Source organism: Phocoena sinus, chromosome 6 (assembly GCF_008692025.1).
Source record: "Phocoena sinus isolate mPhoSin1 chromosome 6, mPhoSin1.pri, whole genome shotgun sequence".
Classification (NCBI taxonomy): Eukaryota; Metazoa; Chordata; class Mammalia; order Artiodactyla; family Phocoenidae; genus Phocoena; species Phocoena sinus.
This window is the reverse complement of record NC_045768.1, coordinates 6,668,435-6,688,851: the sequence shown is the minus strand read 5'-3', so window position 1 is coordinate 6,688,851 and position 20,417 is coordinate 6,668,435. Positions and strand designations below refer to the sequence as shown.

General features: G+C 54.5%; 1 long non-coding RNA gene across 1 annotated transcript; it reads right to left on the bottom strand.

The window, feature by feature from the left end:
• Positions 1 to 2,447: 2,447 nt before the first annotated feature.
• Positions 2,448 to 20,050, bottom strand: LOC116756051. The gene is made up of 5 exons (XR_004350515.1): positions 19,890 to 20,050; positions 12,222 to 12,299; positions 3,878 to 4,828; positions 2,732 to 3,544; positions 2,448 to 2,585 (listed from the first exon to the last, which is right to left on the bottom strand). It is a non-coding gene; the product is annotated as an uncharacterized LOC116756051 (long non-coding RNA).
• Between the last annotated feature and the right edge of the window lie 367 nt (positions 20,051 to 20,417).

The window sequence follows — 20,417 nt, the reverse complement described above, 5'->3', positions numbered from 1 at the left end:
AATTAATTAATTAATTAATTTTAAAAAAAGAACAAATGGGGGGAATTCCCTGGTGGTCCATTGGTTAAGACTCCGCGCTCCCACTACAGGGGGCGTGGGTTCGATCCCTGGTCGGGGAATTAAGACCCCACATGCAAGTCACTTCCCCTTCCTGAGCCTCAGCTTGTCTCCATCTGTAAAATGGGTACGTGTACAGTGAGGATTCCATGAGCTGTGCATACCAAGTGCAGAACTGAACCCGGGGAGCCGGAGCAGCTTCTCCTCACCCCCATCTCCTGCTTGGGGCTTCTCCTGGGAGGTACCAGCTCCAGGGTGTGTGGAGGGTGTGTGGGGTGAGGGTTCCCCCAGGGAGGCCTTGCTTCCCAGCCAGTTGTTAGCACCCCATGAATGACCCCCTAGGGAGTGCAGCCCCCTGTTGCTGGCCCCTGGGGACACTTGCCTTCACCCATCCGTCCACAGTGTCCTGATGGCAGAGTGAGCCTGGAGAGTCCCTGCAGGAGTTGTCTCTGAGCAGGGGTGGCCCTAGCAGAATCAGGGGAGGGTTCTCTGCTTTTCTCTTTTACCCCATCCCCACCCCTCCCCAGACCCATCAGACTGTCCACCCAGACCATCCGCTTTCCATGTGGGTGACTCCCTGCCCCAGAGCCTCAGCTCTCAGACCCACAGAAGGGGGACTGGCCCAGCAGCCTCCTCATTGTTGAGGTCCCAGGGGTTGGTGGGGCCGCCCTGCCCTGCGCCCCACAAGACCTGTCTTGTGCAAGCCTCTCCTCTTCCAGAATCCAAACCTGGGGGCCTGGGGGGAGCTGGCAGCAGTGAGGCAGAACCTGAGCGGCCAGGGGGGCGACAGGCAGTTGAGAGCCACTGGGGTCTGAGGTGGGCAGTAAGCAGTTAATCAGAAAGGCCGCTTGGCTTGTTGCTGCATCAAAGCTGTCCTCACGAGGCCACCCCAAGGCAGCCCCTGCAAACTGTGGACCCGGAGGAGGCCTCTCTCCTCCTGGCCCCTCCCCCCACTCTCCACAAGCCTCCTCCTTCCCCTCTTCCTCTCATCCCCCCAACTTTGCAGGCTTCCTAGGCTTTGGTTAGAGAACAGGCAGAGACCCACCCAGGCTAGGTGTGTGCATGCGTGTATTGTGCTGTGCGCATGTGTGCACACGTGCGTGTGTGCCTTTGTGCACGTGTGCGTGCACGGGCGCGTGTGTATGCTGTGCACGTGTGCACAGGTGCAAGTATGTGTGTGTGCTCGCGTGTGTGCCTGTGTGAGCGGCGTGCGGCCTCGAGGAGGGGGGCCCGCCGGGCTCGGGAGGGGATTTAAAGCTGCTTCCGGGGCTGCCGGCGTGAGCGCTCCTGATAAACACCCCGGAGCCGAAGCGCTGCCGGCGGCGGGAGGCTGCGTATCAGAGCTCCTGGCAGGCTCGCAAAAAGCTGTCCCCGGCCCCGCGAGCCGCTCTATCAGCCCACGGAGGGAGGGCGGGGGAGGCAGGAGGGAGGGAGGGAAGAAGTATTCGCTTCAGCCCTTAATCACGGAATTTGAAATCCCAGCAAGTCGGTGCCATTTATTTTCAGAGGCTGTCAAGGCGGGTTTCAGCATTTAAAAGAAAAGGAGGATAAAAAACATTTGCATTTCCCTCCCTCTCTGCTTACCCTCTCTCTCTGCTCTCTCCTCTCTCCCCCTCACTCTCTGCTCACCTCGCTGCCAGTTGGGGCTGTGTATTGGGGAAGGGATGCCAGAGAGAGATTTTTCAAGGCGCTTCGGGCACCGGCCAGTGTGGGGGGCAGCCCCGGTCAGAGGCAAGGGTGTCGGTGTGATGGGGGGGGCGAGGACCAAGCCTGGTGGAATGGGACAAGGGATGGAGGTGGGGAGCCAGGCTTGGCCGGGGCTGCTGTTTTGGGGGGTGCTGGGGGCTGTCGGCGGGGCTCTGCTGAGTCCCTCCAAAAAGGAGCCCTGGCCCCCAAATTTGCCCCAGCCCCGGGGGACCCCACCAACTCTTCCTGGCTTCTGCAGTGGAAGTCTAGGATGTTGAGGCTGCGAGGGGAGCTAGGACACCCCCGGGGCGACACCCCCGGGGCAACACCCTCCCTGCACAGATAGGGAACTGAGGCCTGGAAACGGAGAATGACACGGCCAAGGTCACACCCTGGCAGGATCAGGGCAAAGAGGGAGGCTGACTGGGTGTTCAGCATATGCTGGATGCCAGGCGCTATGCAGCATCGAGCACGGGGCTCTGATCGGCGCTGGACGCTGAGCTGGGGTCTGGGCAAGGAGGTCTTTGCATCAGATGGACCAACCAGGGCTCCAAAGCCAGCCATGATGCTTTCCAGCACAGTGACCTTGGCCATGGCCTTCTCTCTGACCTTCAGCTGGAGCCCATGGTACCTCCCATGAGGACCATGTCAATGCGTGCACTGCATTACGGAGGTGGCTCTGTCACCAGCATCCTTCCTGTGTCCACTGCACTCCCTGTTCTTGCCTGGTGTCTCCTGGGGAATGACTTGGTGGTTGGATGATTCTGTCCTTGAAGAGGCTGGGGCACAGAACCCCCCTGGGTCTGCTCCCCAGGGCTCCCTTCTGAGACTCAGTTTCCTCACTGGTGAAATGAGAAAACTCACAGAATTACGGTCGTATTTGGAAGAGTTAACGCATGTGAAGCCCTGGGCAGAACACAGAGCACTGGGAGGTGCCCTCCCACCGCCATTGTGATGATGACTTTTAGCTTTATGAGTATGTACCCACCTGTCTCACTCTGAAGATTCCAGACGTCTCTAGGCCAAGACCCTGCGGTTCGTCTCAGAATGCCTCTTGGTCCCAACTTAAGGGAGTGATGCTTAAAGGTGCCCAGTAGTCCCCCTGCTGAGGCAGATGGAGAGAAAGCCATCTGGAGGGGAGAAAAGAACCCCGGCCCTGTGGACGGAGCCCCCACTTTGCCTGAACTGAGGCTGGGAAGTAAGTTCTGGTATCTTTTGCAGACAGCCAGGATGCCCCATTCCCCGCCCCCCCCCACCACCATTTGCTGATTTTTTTAATTAGCAAAATGAGCCATCTTCATTGTTACACCACAGAAGGTATAAAGAAAATAGTAAAATCATCTCCCTCCCAACACCTCCCAATTCAACTCCCTAGATAACCAGCGTCCAGAGATTAAGACTTCCAGTTTCTTCTGTCAATAGAAGCCCATATAAATACTTCTTTTGATAAAAGTCGGGCAGTGCTATACATCCTGTTTGGCAATTTAGTTTCCTTTACACATTACAGTCTCCTTTCCAGGTCTATACGTGTGGCGACCTCGCTCTTCCACGTGACTGAATAGCGTCCCCTTGTGCGCATGCCCCCGCGCGCGGTGATCCAGTCCCCGGTGGATGGGCACAGAGGTTGTGTCCACTCTTGCCCTCTCAGGGCTGCAGAGAACGGGCTGGCCTTCCGCAGCAGGCAGCGTTGTTGGCATCGGAGGGGCCGCTGTACCGAGGGTGCACGGGGAGGACAAGGGCGTCTGGGGGAGCCCCCCCCTTCCCCAGGGACAGGCTAGTTGGTGCCCTGCTAGGACCAGGGCTGGGTGGGGAAGATAGCTTCAGGGAAAGCGGAGTCCTGGGGTCCCAGCCCTCAACCCCACAGGGGAAGGAAACCCCTCACCCGGCCACCTGGGGGCCCCGGGGTGTGGAAGCCGTGCGGAGAGGACCCAGTCTGGGCTGTTCCGGCAGGGCCCCTCCCCACCTCCCTGCCCTGAGGAGGTGGAGTGGTCTGTGTCCCTCGGGGGGGGGGGGGGGGGGGGGGGGGGCAGTAGCCATCTCCCTCTCCTCCGCCTTTAGCACCTTCTCTGGCCCCCTGTCCCTGCCTCCCTCTCCCCTCCAAACTGCCCCCGCCCACCAGAGGGGGACCGCAAACCTTGCATCCACGGAGAGAGCCTAAGTCAGCCAGGAGAGGCTCTGTGTGCAGCGAGGTGGGGCCTTTGTTCTTGATTTTGTTGTTTGCGCATGGAAGGGAACATTCAGTGTGGCTTCTGGAGACAGGCTGACCCATGTTCAGTGACAGCTCCATCCATTCCAAGCTCCAAATCCTCGAGCCTCAGTTTCCCAGTCGTGGTACCCAACTTCCCCATGGGGGCACCGACAGCACCTGCTTCACAGGGGTGGTGGGAACTCCGTGAAGGGGTCCGTGCGAAGCCTTCACGAGTCTCCTGACCCGCAACAAGTTCTCAATGAACGCCCGCTATTCTCATTACTATTTTTGTTATTATTCCTAATGGTGATGTTTTCAAAAATCTGCAGTACAAAAAGACCACCTCTGAGTTGGGTGTCAAAACCAAGAAAAAGTCTGCAGTGGTGTGTATGCTGTGGGTGGTGTGTGGTATGTGATGTACGGTGTGCGTGTGAGGCTGTTATGTTTGGTGTGTGTGTGGTATGTGTGTTAAGTATGGAGTGTGTGTGGGGTGTGTTACATATGGTATGTGTGTGAAGAGGTGTGAATGCAGTATGTGTGGTGTGCGGTATGCATGTGTGCATGTGTGTCCTATGTATGTCAGGGTGTCCTCACACCATCTTTTGTGCCCTCTGCCCCCTGCCAGGCACTCCCTCCATTATCTCGGGCCCCTGGACTCTGTCCCTCTCCCCGGGAATCACTGTCACACCTACATCTTCCTTGTTACTGAAGGACAAGCCTGTTGACCTGGTGGCCTGGGAAGACCCGAGGACAACCCTGGGAAGCCGAAGAGGCCCCCCCTTCCCTAACTACTTCCCCATCCGGTCCCACGTGGGCCTCATGTTCGGTGGGGTTTAGGTCAGCATCACCACTGGCTGTGGGAAGTTGCTTCTACCTCTCGGGCCTCAGTTTCCCCATCTGGAAAACAAGGATAAGAACAATAAGGTCAGGACTTCCCTGGTGGCACAGTGGTTGAGAGTCTGCCTGCCAATGCAGGGGACACGGGTTCGTGTCCCGGTCCGGGAAGATCCCACATGCCACAGAGTGGCTAGGCCCGTGAGCCATGGCCACTGAGCCTGCGCGTCCGGAGCCTGTGCTCCGCAACGGGAGAGGCCACAACAGTGAGAGGCCCGCGTACCGCCAAAAAAAAAAAAAAAAAAAAAAAAAAGAACAATAAGGTCCTAAGATTGTTTAAGCTCCTCATTTGCTCCCAACAGACAAACAAACAAGCGAACAAACAAAACGAATGAACCAGAAAATGCTCAACCTTCCCAGAGACATTGAGAGCAGGAAGAGGTGTGTCCAAGCAGGCGATCCGCACAGACTCACATAGCACGCGGGCTCCTGGGATGGAGCGAGACTCTTCCTCTCCCTTTCCCCCAAGAGTTGTGTTTATTGTAAGCCCCCTGCCCTCCTCAGTGGCTCTGGCAGAATTCCTAGATTTGCAGGGCAGGGTGAGCCAGGTGGAGCTGAGCTAAAAGGTGGGGTGTGGGCTCCCCAAGGAATGGGCTCTTCTGACACCCTGAGAACATTGCCACGGCCAACATTCATGAGCGTGCCCCATGGGCCATATCTTGAGCCAGCCCCTCCTCACCAAGTGTTTTCTCACCCCGGCTGCCGAGAAGAGAAGTGACAGGAGTAAGACCCCATATGCGTGTAGACCCTTAGGGCTTTTTCAAGGCATGTTCGTAGATCTTGTTTATCATACTAGACAGTGAACAAGTCTCTTCCTCTCTCAAGGCCTCAGTTTTCTTCTCTGTAAAATGGGGCTATGACGATGAGTCAATGAGCTGAGGATGTGAGGCTGCCGGCACAAAGCCCCACATCTGGTAAATGTTAACCAGTGTTAACTCTTGTGGTGAATGGTGCCATTGTTCCCAGTGATTCTGGACCCTAAGAAGGTGACACCTCCCTGCCCTGGGGTCAGCGACTCACTGTGCCTCCCTATGGGCAGAGCACGCTTCCACACCCACGGGCAGCAGGCTTGGCCATGTGAATTGCTCTGACTGATGAACTGTGAGAAGTGACCACATGCCAGTTCCTGGCAGAAGCCTGAAAATCTATCCCGTGGTTATGCCAGCTCTCTGGCTCTTTTCTCTCAGGTTTACACGTCCTAGATAGGGGCTGCATCTTCAGCCTGGACCCCAAAATAAAGATAGCATGTGAAGCAGAGTGGTGGAGCGGAGGGGCAAGCAAACTGTGGGCAGCATTAAACCTGAATGAAGATAAACCTTGGCTATGGTAATGTACTTATATTTAGGGAATGCCTGTTATGTAGCAAAATCTGACCAATACAGAAACTGGCAGCATCAAAAATTTGTAGCACTGGCTCTAAGAGTAGGTAACAGGTGACAGGTGACAAAGAATCAGTTATTGGGGGTAGGAGAGATGGTGACCCATGTTATACAGTGGGAAACATTTGGGAAGATTCTTGTCTACGGTAACTTGCAAAGCTGATACTATACTGCGCTTGTGGCTTTAGCTGAAGAGCTTGGGAAACAGAAATGTCTAGAATGTCTTTTCGCTACATGTCATGGGCTGAATCAAGTCCCCGCAATTCATATGTTGAAGCCCTAACCCCCAGTACCTCAGAATGTGACTGTATTTGGAGACAGGGTCCTTAAAGAGGTGATTAAGATAAAATGAAGTCTTCAGGGTGGGCCCTAATCCAACATGACTGGTGTCCTTCTAAGAAGAGGAGATTTGCATACAAATGTGTACAGAGGAAAGGCGACGTGAAGACAGGGAGAATATGGCCCTCTACACACCAAGGAGAGAGGCCTGGAACAGACCCTTCCTTCCGGGCCTTCAGAAGGAACAATCCCACTGACACCTTGATTGTGAGAACCAGCCTCCAGAATTGTGAGAAAATGAAGTTCTGTTGTGCTTTGTTACAGCAGCCCTAGCAAACTCATACACTGACTTTCACAAGCACATCAGAGATGCCTTCTGAAAGGAATCAGCCTGCTTACAAGCAGGAAAGACAGGGAAAGGGAAAACTCAGAAATTATGGGTTTGCAGCATTGAAAAATGCAACGATTTCTCATCTCTAGCCAGTGAAAGAGAAAGGAAGCAGGAGCTCCACGGGCCCGGTGCCCAGAGGCCTGGAGCCCACAGGAGGATGCAGAGATGCCATTAGGGGAAGGGGGCCCCTGTAGGATACTGAGCTTGGGTGTAAACACCTCATCCCCAGTGGGAAAAGGTGACGTTCCCCACCCCCACCCCAGCAGTTTGTCTTCCAGAAAACCTAGAGAAAACCCAGCCCCACTGTGGGAAAAGCCTGCTCTTTGCATGACAAGTGGGCACAACAGACCCAGGTCCTGCCCCTCCGGCAGTTAGCTGATTCCGCAAATTCGAGTTACAAATGACATTTTAGTCAAAGTTCTAATACATGGGTGTTTGGAATACATGATGTGACCTTGGAGCAGATAATGAGTTTAAATTTTAACTGTCTGTGTCCCCAGAAATGTATTGTCTGAGAAGTCTAATTGTAAATTTGAATCTTTATGTAGAGACCTGCAAAATGGGTAATCCACAAATAATCAATAAAGAATATTCTAGACTTATGAAGAAATAATAAAACTAAGAAATGCCGGGGCTTCCCTGGTGGCGCAGCGGTTAAGAATCTGCCTGCTGGACGTCCCTGGTGGCGCAGCGGTTAAGAATCTGCCTGCTGGACGTCCCTGGTGGTGCAGTGGTTAAGAATCCGCCTGCTAACGCAGGGGACACAGGTTCGAACCCTGGTCTGGGATGATCCTACATGCCGTGGAGCAACTAAGCCCGTGCGCCACAACTACTGAGCCTGCGCTCTAGAGCCCACGAGCCACAGCCACTGCAGTCCGCGTGCCTAGAGCCCGTGCTCCGCAACAAGAGAAGCCACCGCAATGACAAGCCTGCACACCACAAGGAAGAGTAGCCCTCACTCACCGCAAATAGAGAGAGCCCGTGCGCAGCAACGAAGACCCAATGCAGCCAAAAATAAATATAAATAAATTAATTTTTTTTAAAAAAGAAATGCCTCGGGTGATAGAGTCTAGTTAAGACCCAGTGTCAGGGTAAAGATTGCATAGGCATATGACCAGCACTCCCTTGGTTAAAACCTCTGGTGAGGGGCTTCCCTGGTGGCGCAGTGGTTGAGAGTCCGCCTGCCGATGCAGGGGACACGGGTTCGTGCCCCGGTCCGGGAGGATCCCACATGCCGCGGAGCGGCTGGGCCCGTGAGCCATGGCCGCTGAGTCTGCGCGTCCGGAGCCTGTGCTCCGCAACGGGAGAGGCCACAGCAGTGAGAGGCCCGCGTACCGCAAAAAAAAACCCTCTGGTGAGCTCAAGATACCTGTGATAAAGTCTAGAGAGACAGGTCTAGAAAAATCTTCAGCATAAGAAGCTGAATGGCAACAAATAGAGAAAAGGGTAACTAAGTTCTGAACGTGGTCACACTGTCAAAAGAGCTGCCAGTCTGGACTAAAAGAGGCTGTGACCGTTCCTGACTTCAAACAGCATCTGGACCCCAAAGGGAGGAAAGCTGATGAGCCCCGTCGATGTGGCCAAGGAGGTGATGGGAAAGGAAGTCCTCCCAGAGGGCGACCCAGGGGCCACAGGGAACAGGGGGCTGGGAGCAGTTCTGAGGGAGCACAGATTGAAGAGTGTTTTCTTCACCTGGGGGAGGTGACCCCCACAGTGTGCACCCAGCGGGATTCAGGATCGCCACGCACAGTGCCTGCGGCTTCCCTCCCAGCCCTCCCCCTTCTAAAGGAGCAATGTCTGCGGGTTATCCTGTCCCTCTTCCACCCCTGAGTATCAGGCGTGTGGATGAATTGCTAGGGCAGCCATAACAAATACCAGACTAGGAGACTTAAACAGCAGAGATTTACTTTCTCCCAGTTCTGGAGGCTGGAAGTCCAAGAGTAAGGTGTCAGCAGGGTTGGTTTCTTCTGAGGCCTCTCTCCTGGGCTTGTGGACGGCCTTCTTCTCATTGTGTCCTCGCATGGTCTTTTCTCTGTGTGCACACACACACGTGTCTGGTGTCTTTCTGTGTGTGCCTCTTCTTATAAGAACACTGGTGGGTTAGGGCCCACCTTAAAGGCCTCATTTTAACTTAATTACCTCTTGGGACTTCCCTGGCGGTCCAGTGGTTAGGACTCTGCACTTTCACTGCCGGGGCCCAGGTTCAATCCTTGGTCAGGGAGCTAAGCTCCTGAAAGCCGTGTGGCACAGCCAAAAAACAAACAAACAAAACCCCCAAAGTAATTACCTCTTATAAGATATAGCCAAACATGGTTACATTCTGAGATACTGATGGCTGGGACTTCAACATGCAAATTTTGGGGAGACACAATTCAGTCTATAACTGTGTGTGAGACCAGAAAACGTTACCGCATATACAGAGCTCCATATCAAGAGAAGCATGGGGCGTGGGGTGGCATTTACTCAGTTGCATTTAGCCGCCAGCTGGGCTGGAAGGTCCAAGAAGTCTTACTTTGTAGGTCTGGAACCTCAATGCTCCCCCACTGGCCCCTCTCTTTTCTCTCCCTCCCTCCCTCCCTCCCTCTCTCTCTCTCTCTCTCTTTCTCTCTCCCCCTCCCTCTCCAGGGCTTCCTCACAGCATGGTGGATTTTTACATGGCTTCCAAGAAGGAGCATTCCAGGAAGGGTGAATGCAGAGGCTTCAAAGCCAATCCTGGGGCCAGCCCGGATTCAAGGGGAGAGGGAAAAAAACACCAGCTAGGTCTTGATGGGAGGATGACAGAGAGCCTGCAGCCATCTTTAATCTCCCACATGCTCTAGAAAGGGCCATTACACAAGCTCCATACAATACAAGTCCAATTGGCGAGAAGTCTACTCACCTTGAGCCCTTTATATGTCTACAACCCTCCATTCTCAGATATTCAAAGTCCTTAAATCCATCCATTTTTCTAGAAGTAATACCTGGTGAGTCTGGCACCTCAAAACACCACCTATTCTTCCTCATCTGTGGAACTCTCTGAGAGCGGCAACCCAACCTAGGAAGTCACCCTAGTCTTCACAGTTGGGCTCAGATGCAGTGAACCCCTGAGTCATGCTCTCCACAAGTGTGGGGGCATTGCCTGTCGGGGCTGAGTCCTGACCTTGGACCACTCTGGGCCCTCACATGGGAACCCTGTGGCTCAGAGAGGTTATGTGACTTGCCCAAGGTCACTCAGCTAGGAAGTAGTAGCAGAGCCAGGGCTGTTTTGCTCCCGAGTTCTTAGCCACTGGGGTCTCCTGCCTCACACTCTGTAAGTGGTCTACAGATATTTAGTAAGTGGATGAATAAACTACTTGGTGTTTCCTTTGGCAACCTGGGAGGTTCTGGACGCAGTCACAGGGGTGTTTCAATCTCAAGAGTTGACTAGAAGTCTAGAAACTGGAGTTAAGGTAGGATGCATTAACCGGAATCCACTTTCCTCCCCTGCCCTCAGAGGAAAAGGGGGTGCTTTTAATGCAGAATATGGAAAATGCGCAAAAATAATAGCGACTTTGACATTTAATGAGAGCTCGCAGTGCCCAGCCACGGTCCTGAGAACCTTCCATAGATTAACTTCATTTACTTTTCCCAGGGACCTGATGAGCTTAGGGGGCATCATTATTCCCATTTTACTTATGAGGAAACTGAGGCACAGAGTAGGTTAAGTCTGTGCTTCTCAAACGATCTGGGGTGAAGGAACTTTCAGAAAAAAAATTTCCAATCTGTGGGAAGTGATGCTTTTGTAATCTAGACAGTCGCAATTGGACGTAGGCAGTGCCAAACTGCTATGGATGTTTCTAAATTATCGGTTTCTATGCTTCTCTTATCATGTCAACAAACAGTGTGTGGGCCAGCACCAGCTTGTGGACCACACTTTGGGTTGCACAGCATCTAGTGGCTTGCCAATGGTTATCCAGTTGGTCAGCGATGGGGCCAGGATCTGGATCTGAATCCGAGCTCTTGACCACTCACTCTGTCAGAAGGAGGGATGGAGAAGGGTTTGACCATTGAGTATAGATCGTAATAAGTATCTGAGAAAGTAGAGGAAGAACACAGAGTGACTGAAAACCTATAGGTTGGTATCAGAAGTGTTTAGGAGTTTGTGCAAAATTCCAGAGCTGCTGTCGAGAGAACTGGGGCGAGAATAAAAGGGCTGCTGAGAGCTATTGCCGTGGGTTGTGAATTAGATCCCTCTGAAGTTCTTTGGGGAACAAGTGAGTTCAGAAAACTCGTTTAAATTACTTTCGACTGCTGGACTATTAAGTCAGTCAGCGCTGAGACTGAGCTATGTGGAACCTCGGCTTTTATTTGGGTTACACCGACATGAGCTTAGGTTTCTGCACATCTCTTTCCACCCCCAAAGAATTTAAACCACCACCAAGTTGTGACCTACTGAGGGTTCAATGAGCACTTTGGGAATTAATGAGTAATGAACAAACAGGTAAATGGTCAGACATAAAGTCCTTCTTACAAGTCCATTGGGTGCTAGACTCCAAGAGAAAATGCTGGATATGGAGGACCAGGAGGGGAAGCAAGCCCTCCAAATGTCAAAAGTGACCATCATTAAATTATAGGATTATAAGTGGTCTTATTGTCTGTATTGAGCTTATCTGTATTTTCTACAATAACTATAAAAAGCATGTCTAATTTTTGTAGTACACATGAAGTTATTTGGGAGGAAATAAACAGCCCCTACTTTAAGTGTGCCCCCAGTTCAATTGGAGAAAAGATGGTCAGATCACTGAGAGTCAGGATCTAGGCAAACGGGAGGTGCTCAATGCGTGTTTTTCTTAAATTTCAGTCATGTACCAGAAGGAACGAGACCCTTTCTGAGAAGGGCACTTTTCTTTCTTTCTTTATCTCTTGCGCCCGTAGGTACCACTGTCCTTAGTCTGTAGGCTCACCGTGGGCAAGGCCAGGTTGCCTGGACTGATGCCCCCCACCTAGTGTTGGGTCTGTAACAGCCACAGTTGGCCCCCCATGTGGTTGGCAAAGTCTATCTATCTGCGTGGTTTACTTCTCCTTCCGGTTCTCTGGTCTGTTCAGTTTCCAAGGGGACGAGGGATGGGGACAGCCTGGGGACCTCAGAAGACCAGGCAGAAGAGGCCGCCTGCTTCCCCTTCCTCAGGGCCTCTGTGGCTGGCTATGCCTGCGGCATGGCCTGTCTCCTTCCTTTCTTCTAATTTCCCATCACCTGGCTGGGCCTCTGGGGCAGAGTGCAGGCTCCTGGGGCCACAGTCCCAGCTTCTCTCCCCCTTCCCCTCCCAGCTCCTGTCTCTCCCCTTTCTGGCTGCCTCAGCTCCTGCTCAAGGTCAAGGAAAGAACAGACCTTTCCCTGGAGCCAGCCACGGAGAGGACGCCTCCAGCTAGAATCCAATTCTGAGTCAGGGCCAGGGCTTTCTCTTTCCTGTGAATGTGAAGACAGGAAGGAAATTTTTTGTAGCCATAAAATCAGTGGAAAAAAAAAAAAAGTTTTGTAGGCAGAGAAGAAGCCAAGCAGTTGGCTTTGGTTAAGGGCACGAATAACACATGGAAATGGTCAGACCTGGAGAGGGAGGGTCTGGGGGTAAACTCGAATATTCTTGTAGCTTTTAGCAGTATCTTCCTTCACCTGAGGGCCAACCAGGTGTTGGTCGTGGGATTGAGAACATGGGATGGCTCCCTGGCTTTTGGGGACAGAATGGGGGGATCTAAGTGGAGTCAAGTGTGGGGATGAGCAGGGAGGTGAAGACTCAGGATGTTTCTAGGCTTTGGGTCAAGACAGTCCAGTGGCTGCAGCCAGGACCATGGTTTTGGAGACCCAATATGACTAGCAATGAACTTGATGGATTTCTAATCTTAGAGGGATGAACCTGGAACCCAGAGAAGGCAGCGCTGGCCAACTTGGGAAGGGTCTTATAGGCAATGACAGCGATTTAGGACTTTACCCAGAGGACAGATAGAAGCCATGAAAGGTTTAAGTGGGAGAATCGAATGGTCAAGTGTCTAATGTGGAAAGATCTCTCTCATTGCACCATGCACGTGGCCTCATGGAGAGCAAGCCTGGAGGAAGGGAGAGCAGCAAGGAGGCTGCCACTCTGATCCAGGTTGGTGGCTGAGCAGGTGGAGAGAAGATTCAGGGTATGTCAGAGGAGGGAGGTATGACAGGTCTGGGTGACTGACTCACATGGCGATGGCACTGGGGAGAGAGGAACGGGAAGAGGATGGCGCCCAGGCTTTTGGGCAGAGTGACTGGGTGTATGGAAGGGGTTCCGCAGAGGAAGAAGGGGAGGATTTGGGAGCAGGATACATATTTTTATTTCTTGAATATTTTTTTGAGTTTTGACCAAGTACCACGGGACAGGACACCAAGAAGGATAAGGCATAGCTCTGACCCAGAGAAGCCAGAATTCACATATATCAAGAAAAAGCCTGGGCTTCCCTGGTGGTGCAGTGGTTGGGGGTCCGCCTGCCGGTGCGGGGGACACGGGTTTGGTCCCTGGTCTGGGAGGATCCCGCATGCTGCGGAGCGGCTGGGCCCGTGAGCAACAATTACTGAGCCTGTGCTCTGGAGCCAGTGGGCCACAGCTACTGAGTCAGTGAGCCACAGCTACTGAGCCCACATGACACAGCTGCTGAGGCCCGCATGCCTAGGGCCCGTGCTCTGCAGAAAGAGAAGCCACAACAATGAGAAGCCCACCCACTGCAACGAAGACCCAACGCTGCCATAAATAAATAAATAAATAAAAAGCCTGAAAGGGTGGGGCTGTAGGGCTCTAACCCTGAGACATTGGGACTTCAGGGGATGGAGAGGTGGGGGAGGGCTGCAGGAACTGGATGGGCCTATTTGGAGGGGTCAGTGATGAACAGCTGCAGGACCGCGACTTGGCCTTCCACATCCTTCACACCCCTTCCCACGAGCCCGTGTGCCTGGCTCTATGCCAGGCAAGGTGTCCCAGCTTCATGCCCTCCCCCTGCTGCCCACTCCAGCCTCAGAGCTGGCCTCTCCCTGGCTCTCTGGTAAACTACTCTCTCTTAAGCTAAAACCAGAACGCGACCCGATGTTTCCCTAAGGGGCCTTTGTCTCTCGTCTCCCATCTGGCTGGGAAACACCCTCCGTTCCACATTTTACCTAGATTGCTTCTACCCATTCTTTACGTCTCAGCGTAGAGGGTCTTTGTCCTGGAAGCCTTTCCTGTCGCCTAAATCTGGCCTGCTTGTTCCTCACCTGCGCTGGAGGAATATTATTTGGGTGGATGCATGGGGGATGAATGGACATTTGGGTGAGTGGATGAGTGGATGAATGGGGGAGATGAGTGGAGACGGGTGAATGGATGGGGGATGGCTGGGTGAAGGGGACGATTGGTGAACTAGGTAGATGGATGGTTGGGTAGATGAAGAGCAGAGGGTGAACTGGTTATGTGGGAGGTAGGGTAGGTGGGATAGGTGAATAGGTAGGTGGGTTAGCGGATGGAGGTGGATGGAGCGTGGTGGGCACGTGGAAAGGAGACTGGATGTAAAGGAAGGGAAAGGAGACAAGGCTGGCTCAGGCATGTGGAAATTTGTGGAAGGCCCCGCGTGTCCAAGGCAGCAGTGGAGTCGGAATCTCGTTCTCCTTACTCCTTCCTCTGACCCCTCGGCTTCCTCAGAGCATTCTGCTCCCACATTGGGGGGACCCAGCTCTGGGCACTGCAGTCAGAAATGTAATTGACACCAGGAACCTTCTTCCATTTTCCCTCTTGTTATTTATTTTATTTTATTTTATTTTTCCTCCCGGTACGCGTGCATCTCACTGCCGTGGCCTCTCCCGTTGCGGAGCACAGGCTCCGGACGCGCAGGCTCAGCGGCCATAGGCTCACGGGCCCAACCGCTCTGTGGCATGTGGGATCTTCCCGGACCAGGGCACGAACCCGCGTCTCCTGCATCGGCAGGCGGACTCTCAACCACTGCGCCACCAGGGAAGCCCTTCCCTCTTTTGTATAACTCTTCATCTTGTGGATTTTTTCCCAGCTGGTCTGATTACTGACAATGCCCTGCGTCTGGGGATGAACTAAGAGATTTCCGTCTCTCCGTAGCCATTTTCCTCCCGCTTCCTTCCTTGCCTTCTCCACCCTCCTCCTCCTCTGCTGGGGCCTTGCAGCACAGAGCCGAATACCCACCTGTGCTGGGCCGGTCTGCAAGCACAGCCTTAGCCAGCAGCGGCTGCCTGAGCCCCGTTGCCCTCGACCCCAACCAGCCCCGGTCCCTGCTGCCTGGTGCCCGCCCCCGCCCGGCAGCTCCGATTTTCAGCTCGGGTTTGATCGCCTGCCAGGATCTTCCAAATGTCAGCTGCAACGTTAGCATCTTTAAGAGAGCGCCCGAGGCGATCTTTAAGCAGGGAGGCTGGGGCCCCATGCTGATGAGAGGAGCGGGCTCCGGGCTGACAGCTCTGCCTGCTGCCTCCCAGCCGCAGTTCTGGGAGCCTGTGGCCCCCCAGTCTTTGGATCTGGACAGTACTTGGGTTTATTTTTAAGTCTGGATGAAGCAGGGCTTTGCCAGGAGTTGAGCTCGATCCCCATCGCCTCCCCCTACCAGGGAGCCCCAGGAGGGAGAGGGGGCCGGTGTTGTCACTGCTCTACCCCCAAGGCCAGCGTGAGGCCTGACCCTGAGGGGGAGGGGATAAATATTTGTTAATCAAATGACCGCACGAGCAGCCTCAGCGGCCCCAAAGAGCACCCCAAATAGGGTGCTTTCTCCCTCTCCTTCGCCTTGAGGGTGAGATGCTCAGGGTGAGGGGAGTTGAGCAAAGGCTCCAGCCTTTGGGGTCAGGCCGACAGATCCAGCATGTGGGAGCTGTGTGACTTTGGGAAAGTTGCTGGCCCTCTCTGAGCCTTGGCTTTTCTTTTTAATAAATTTATTTACTTATTTATCTATGGCTGCGTTGGGTCTTCTCGTTGCTGCACACCGGCTTTCTCTAGTTGCGGCGAGCAGGGGCTACTCTTCCTTGTGGTGCGGGGCTTTCTCATTGCAATGGCTTCTCTTGTTGTGGAGCACGGGCTCTAGGCGCGCGGGCTTCAGTAGTTGTGGCTTGCGGGCTCTAGAGCGCAGGCTCAGTAGTTGTGGCACACAGGCTTAGTTGCTCCGCGGCACGTGGGATCTTCCCGGACCAGGGCTCGAACCTGTGTCCCCTGCATTGGCAGGCAGATTCTTAACCACTGCGCCACCAGGGAGGTCCCTCGGAGCCTCGGCTTTATCATCAATGAAATGTGCAAGAGAATAGAATGCCAGCCGCGTAGCTGTTGGGAGGATCCACGAGCTAACGAGATGGGAACACTGGGTACAGTGCCAGCACACAGTAGGGACTCAAGGGAGTCGGTCCTCTTCCTCTCTTTCCCCTTTCTGCCCCTCCGCTGCCCCTATGGCTTTGCAGGTGCTATTCCCTCTGCAACGAAGGCCCTTCTCCAATCACCCTTGTCCTTCCAGATCCTGAGCACACCCCTGCTCTGGAACCCCTCCTCACCCGCCCAGTCCAGGCACAGTTGACACTCCTCAGGTCCCCCAGGACAGAGTTCGCGCCTGACACCCATGCAGTGTGACTGTGGTTTCTGTTCCAAGCCAAGGGTCGGCACATTTCTTGGGGGCAGAAAATATTTGTATTGATTTCTAGAGTCTTAAACAGGTCCTAGTACACAGCCGATGCAGAATGAATGAATGAATGAATGCCTAGTTAGTTGGTGTGAGCAGAATCAAGGAACGTTTCTGGAAGGTTTTAGTAATAAGAGAATGTAATGTACACCTCAAAGGTTGAGCCCTGCTAACACCTTCAAAAAACTCCCCATGGTGTTGGTGAAAGGCTGTTGCCTTTTCCCAAAATGCCACGTTTCTCTCGGATCCTCGGAACAAGGACGATTATTCTCAGTTTTCAGTTGCCGTTTGTCACACAGCGGGTTGGAGGAAGGTGCCTGGTCCAGACCATTCTTCTGATCCTTGGTCCCTGGACTGGTGGGTCATGGCCCATCCCATGGCCGCCACTGGTGCCCATGGCACACTCCCCAGTGCCCTGATGATCATTGCCCTTTGCAGAGTGGTAAGGCTATGGAAGTGGCCTCCATATTGGTGACTTGGTCTATTTCCACATTTTTGAGGCCTCTCACTTGAGACTGAAATGCCCAGATGGGGAGGTGAAGTGACTCAGAAAAGGATAAGAAGCACCTAGAAGCCAGATCCCACCCAAGTGGAGGCAAGCAGGGGAGAGCAGCCTGAACCTCTTACACTGGAGTTGCGGTCTTGATGGGGACCAGTTGGAACTGGTGTGCTGAACTGGGGGATGGGGAGTTGGTACACTTCCACAGAGAGGACAGGATCAGCACCCAGCTCACATAAGCATATGTTTAAAAACTAAAAGGTGAAGGAACCGGACTCAGAATGGTTATAGAATAAAAACAGAATGAATAGACGAATGAATGGTGGGTGAGTGGTAGGTGGATGGATGGATACATGGGTGGGTGGTGGTTGGCTGGGTGATGGCTAGATGACTGGATGAGTTGATGGATGAATAGATGGGTAGATAAATGGATGGATGGATGGTGGATAGATGAGTGGGTGGGTGGATGGGTGAAGAGATGGATGCGTAAATGGGAAGACGGATGCGTAAATGGGCTTACGCAGGGGTGGGTAGGTGAGTGGATCGGCGGATGGATGGATAGATGGGAGATGGGTGGATGGATGGATGGTGGATGGAGATGTAGATGGGAAAATGGACAAGTGAATGGGTTCATGGATGGGTGGGTGGGTAAGCGTGTAAGTACATGGATAGATGGGTGGATAGATGGGAAGATGGATGAATGAGTGGGTAGGTGGGTGAGTGGCTGGGTGGAGGGATCTGCAGATGATAGGACAGGAAGCATAGGATGGACAGGAAGATGGATGGGGAGCGGGCTAGGTGGATGGGTGAGAGGGTGGATAGAGGTAGCGTTGGTGTAGAGTGAAGAGCAAACTGGTTGAGGGTTAGGGGATCTTGCCGCTGCCCCGATTCTCACCCTTATGCCCTACGGGCCTCGTGCTGGTCGTCTGACCTTCTTGGACGTCAGCTTCCTCACCCGCCTCAAAGGGCAATAGTCCCCACCCCCACCCACTACCCAGGGATCAGAAAAGACCCCTGGCTGTGAGTACTCCCTGGCACCATGACCTCTCCAACCCTCCTGACCAATCTCACCCTGCCCATGTGCCCATCCTGTGCTGAGCTTCCTCTTTCCCGTGCCCAGGGCACTTCTGTGCAGTTTCCATCGACGCTTTCTACTAGAGGTCAAGGGAATTCTGTTCACAGCCAAGTCCAGCATGGGTAACACCCACAGCCCTGAGTCTGGTCGAGCTTGGCTGATATGCGCTAGGGTTAAGAGGCCATCTCTGAGATCAAGAAGTGGTAGCTCTGGCACTCAGTGCGGTGGGACCTGAGGCAAGTCAACACCCCTCTCTGAGCCTCACTTTCCCCACCTGAAAACAGGGCTAGCAGCAGCCCCCCAAGGAGGGTGCCTAAGAGGCCCCATGACACAACACACATGGGTGCTCAGCCCAGCATGGGGCCCAGGGCTGGGCTCGGAGAGGCATAGCTGCCCTTGCTACTATCTTCACCAGAACCAAATACTGGCCCGAAGGGCTTGCTGTAGAACGAGCGTCCCAGGGGCGAAGGTCTGGCTGCACGCAGGCTCGTGGAACGGCGAAGTTCCCGGGAGTCAAGTACCCCCTGGTACAGGCAGGCTCACAGCCACAGTAGCCAGCTCGGAGGACAACTCTGTGTGGCGGCTTTGTGGCTTCACATGTACCTCGTTCTCGACAACCCACAGCCTGGCGCTTCCCCTTACCAGCTGGGTGACCCTGGGCAAGCGACCTCCCCTCTCTGAGTCTTGTTTTCCTCACCTATAAAAGGGGGGCTTCGGAGTTACCGGTGTGCTTTCTCATTTGCCTCCCAGCAAGGGGGTGGGACCAGCGCCCTTCACCGCTGGAGAGGCATATGCTGGGGTCCAAAGAGGTTCTAGATCGACTTCAGTGCGGAGCTAGGATAAGAATGCAGCCCCCTCCCGAGCGCCCAACCTGCCCTAAGTATTCTAGCTGAAGCCGTGGGCTGAACTTTGGGCTCTGGGGCCCCCATCCCTCCTGCTACTGCTACTCCCGGCCAATGCCTGGCACTTCCTGGCCAGGGTGAGTCCTTGCTGTGAGCTGGCGGGGGCGCGGAGGATGTCACGGGGCTCTCCTTGACATGGAGCCTTGAGAGACTGCCCCGCAGGGGACCCCCCCAACACCCGCAGACCCAAGGGGCACCCACAGAGTCCATGGGAGTTTGGGCAGCCCAAGTGACATGGTTGTTGGGTCAGTGCCCCCTCAGACCTGAGTGACCTGGGCTTGGGAGAGGTGCCGGGGGACAGTAATGGGGACGCAGGGCCTCTGGGGGTGGCAGCAGTGCAAGATCCCAGCCCCCACCAGCCCTAGGGTCCCCCCTCCCCTTCCCCAACTGCTGCAGACTCTGGTTAAAATGGCATGCCACCATCTGTCATCCTTCCCCCACTCCATGGGCTGGCTGTGACTCTGACTCGGGGACTTCCTTGCCTGTAAACAGGAGGCAGGCAGGTCCCCAGGGCCAGGGGGGTGATGGGCCTGGTGCTGGCCCAGGGCTGCTGAGTTGGGGAGGAACCCGTGGGTGGGCGGGCAGGATACCAGGTACCAGGGGGTCTCCAAGCCCTCCCGCTGCGGTGCTCCTACCCCCCAGGGGTCCCTCGGTGACCCTGGCCCCCATCTGCACCCACCCCCTTCCCTGAGCTCCTCCAGCTGCCTGGATCGCTCACATCCGCCCCCGCCTTGCTTCTGCTGTGTTTAGAGAATTTCAAATCAATACCTGGGTCTGAGAGCGTTGATGGACCCTCCCTAACGAGGGTTGCCTCCCTGGGCAGCCTGCATCCCGCCCCAGGCATCTTTGCTTTACAACCGGGAAAACCCAGGCCAGAAAGCAGGGCAGTGGGAGAGCTGGGGGTAGACCAGAACTCACCCCGAACCTGGCCCCGGCTTCAGCTTTGCCTCGCAGTCGGAAGCAGCAAGGAGGAGGGAGGGAGGGGTGACACAGAGGTGAAAGGCTCTGAAACTGTAAACAAGCCTCCTGGCCTCACTTTTCCCATCTGGGGAGTGGGGGAGTCAAGGCTGCTCGGAAAGAGTATCTTTCGAGCCAGAGAGCACACGGGGACTCGTTCTCGTCTCCTAAAGCCCGGCAACTTGGGAGGGGCAGCACTGCGCGTGGGCGCGGTGAAGGGGATTCCTTCTGGGAAAGAATCAGTTCGGGTCAGCCCCCTCCACGGTCCTCCCCCGCCCCAGTTCTGCAGCTTCTCCCTCCCCCCACCACAGGGCTGCCAGCTGCCCCCTCCCCTCCCCGCCTTCTGATTGCCAGCTCCTCCCCGCAAAGCCCCCAGACCTCAGCTGCAGTGTTCTTACAGCTTTGACCAGCCGCTCAGTCCCTCCTCTCCCTCCCCTCCGCCTCCATCTCTCCCCCTCTCTCCCATCCATCCTCTGCCCCTCCTCCTCT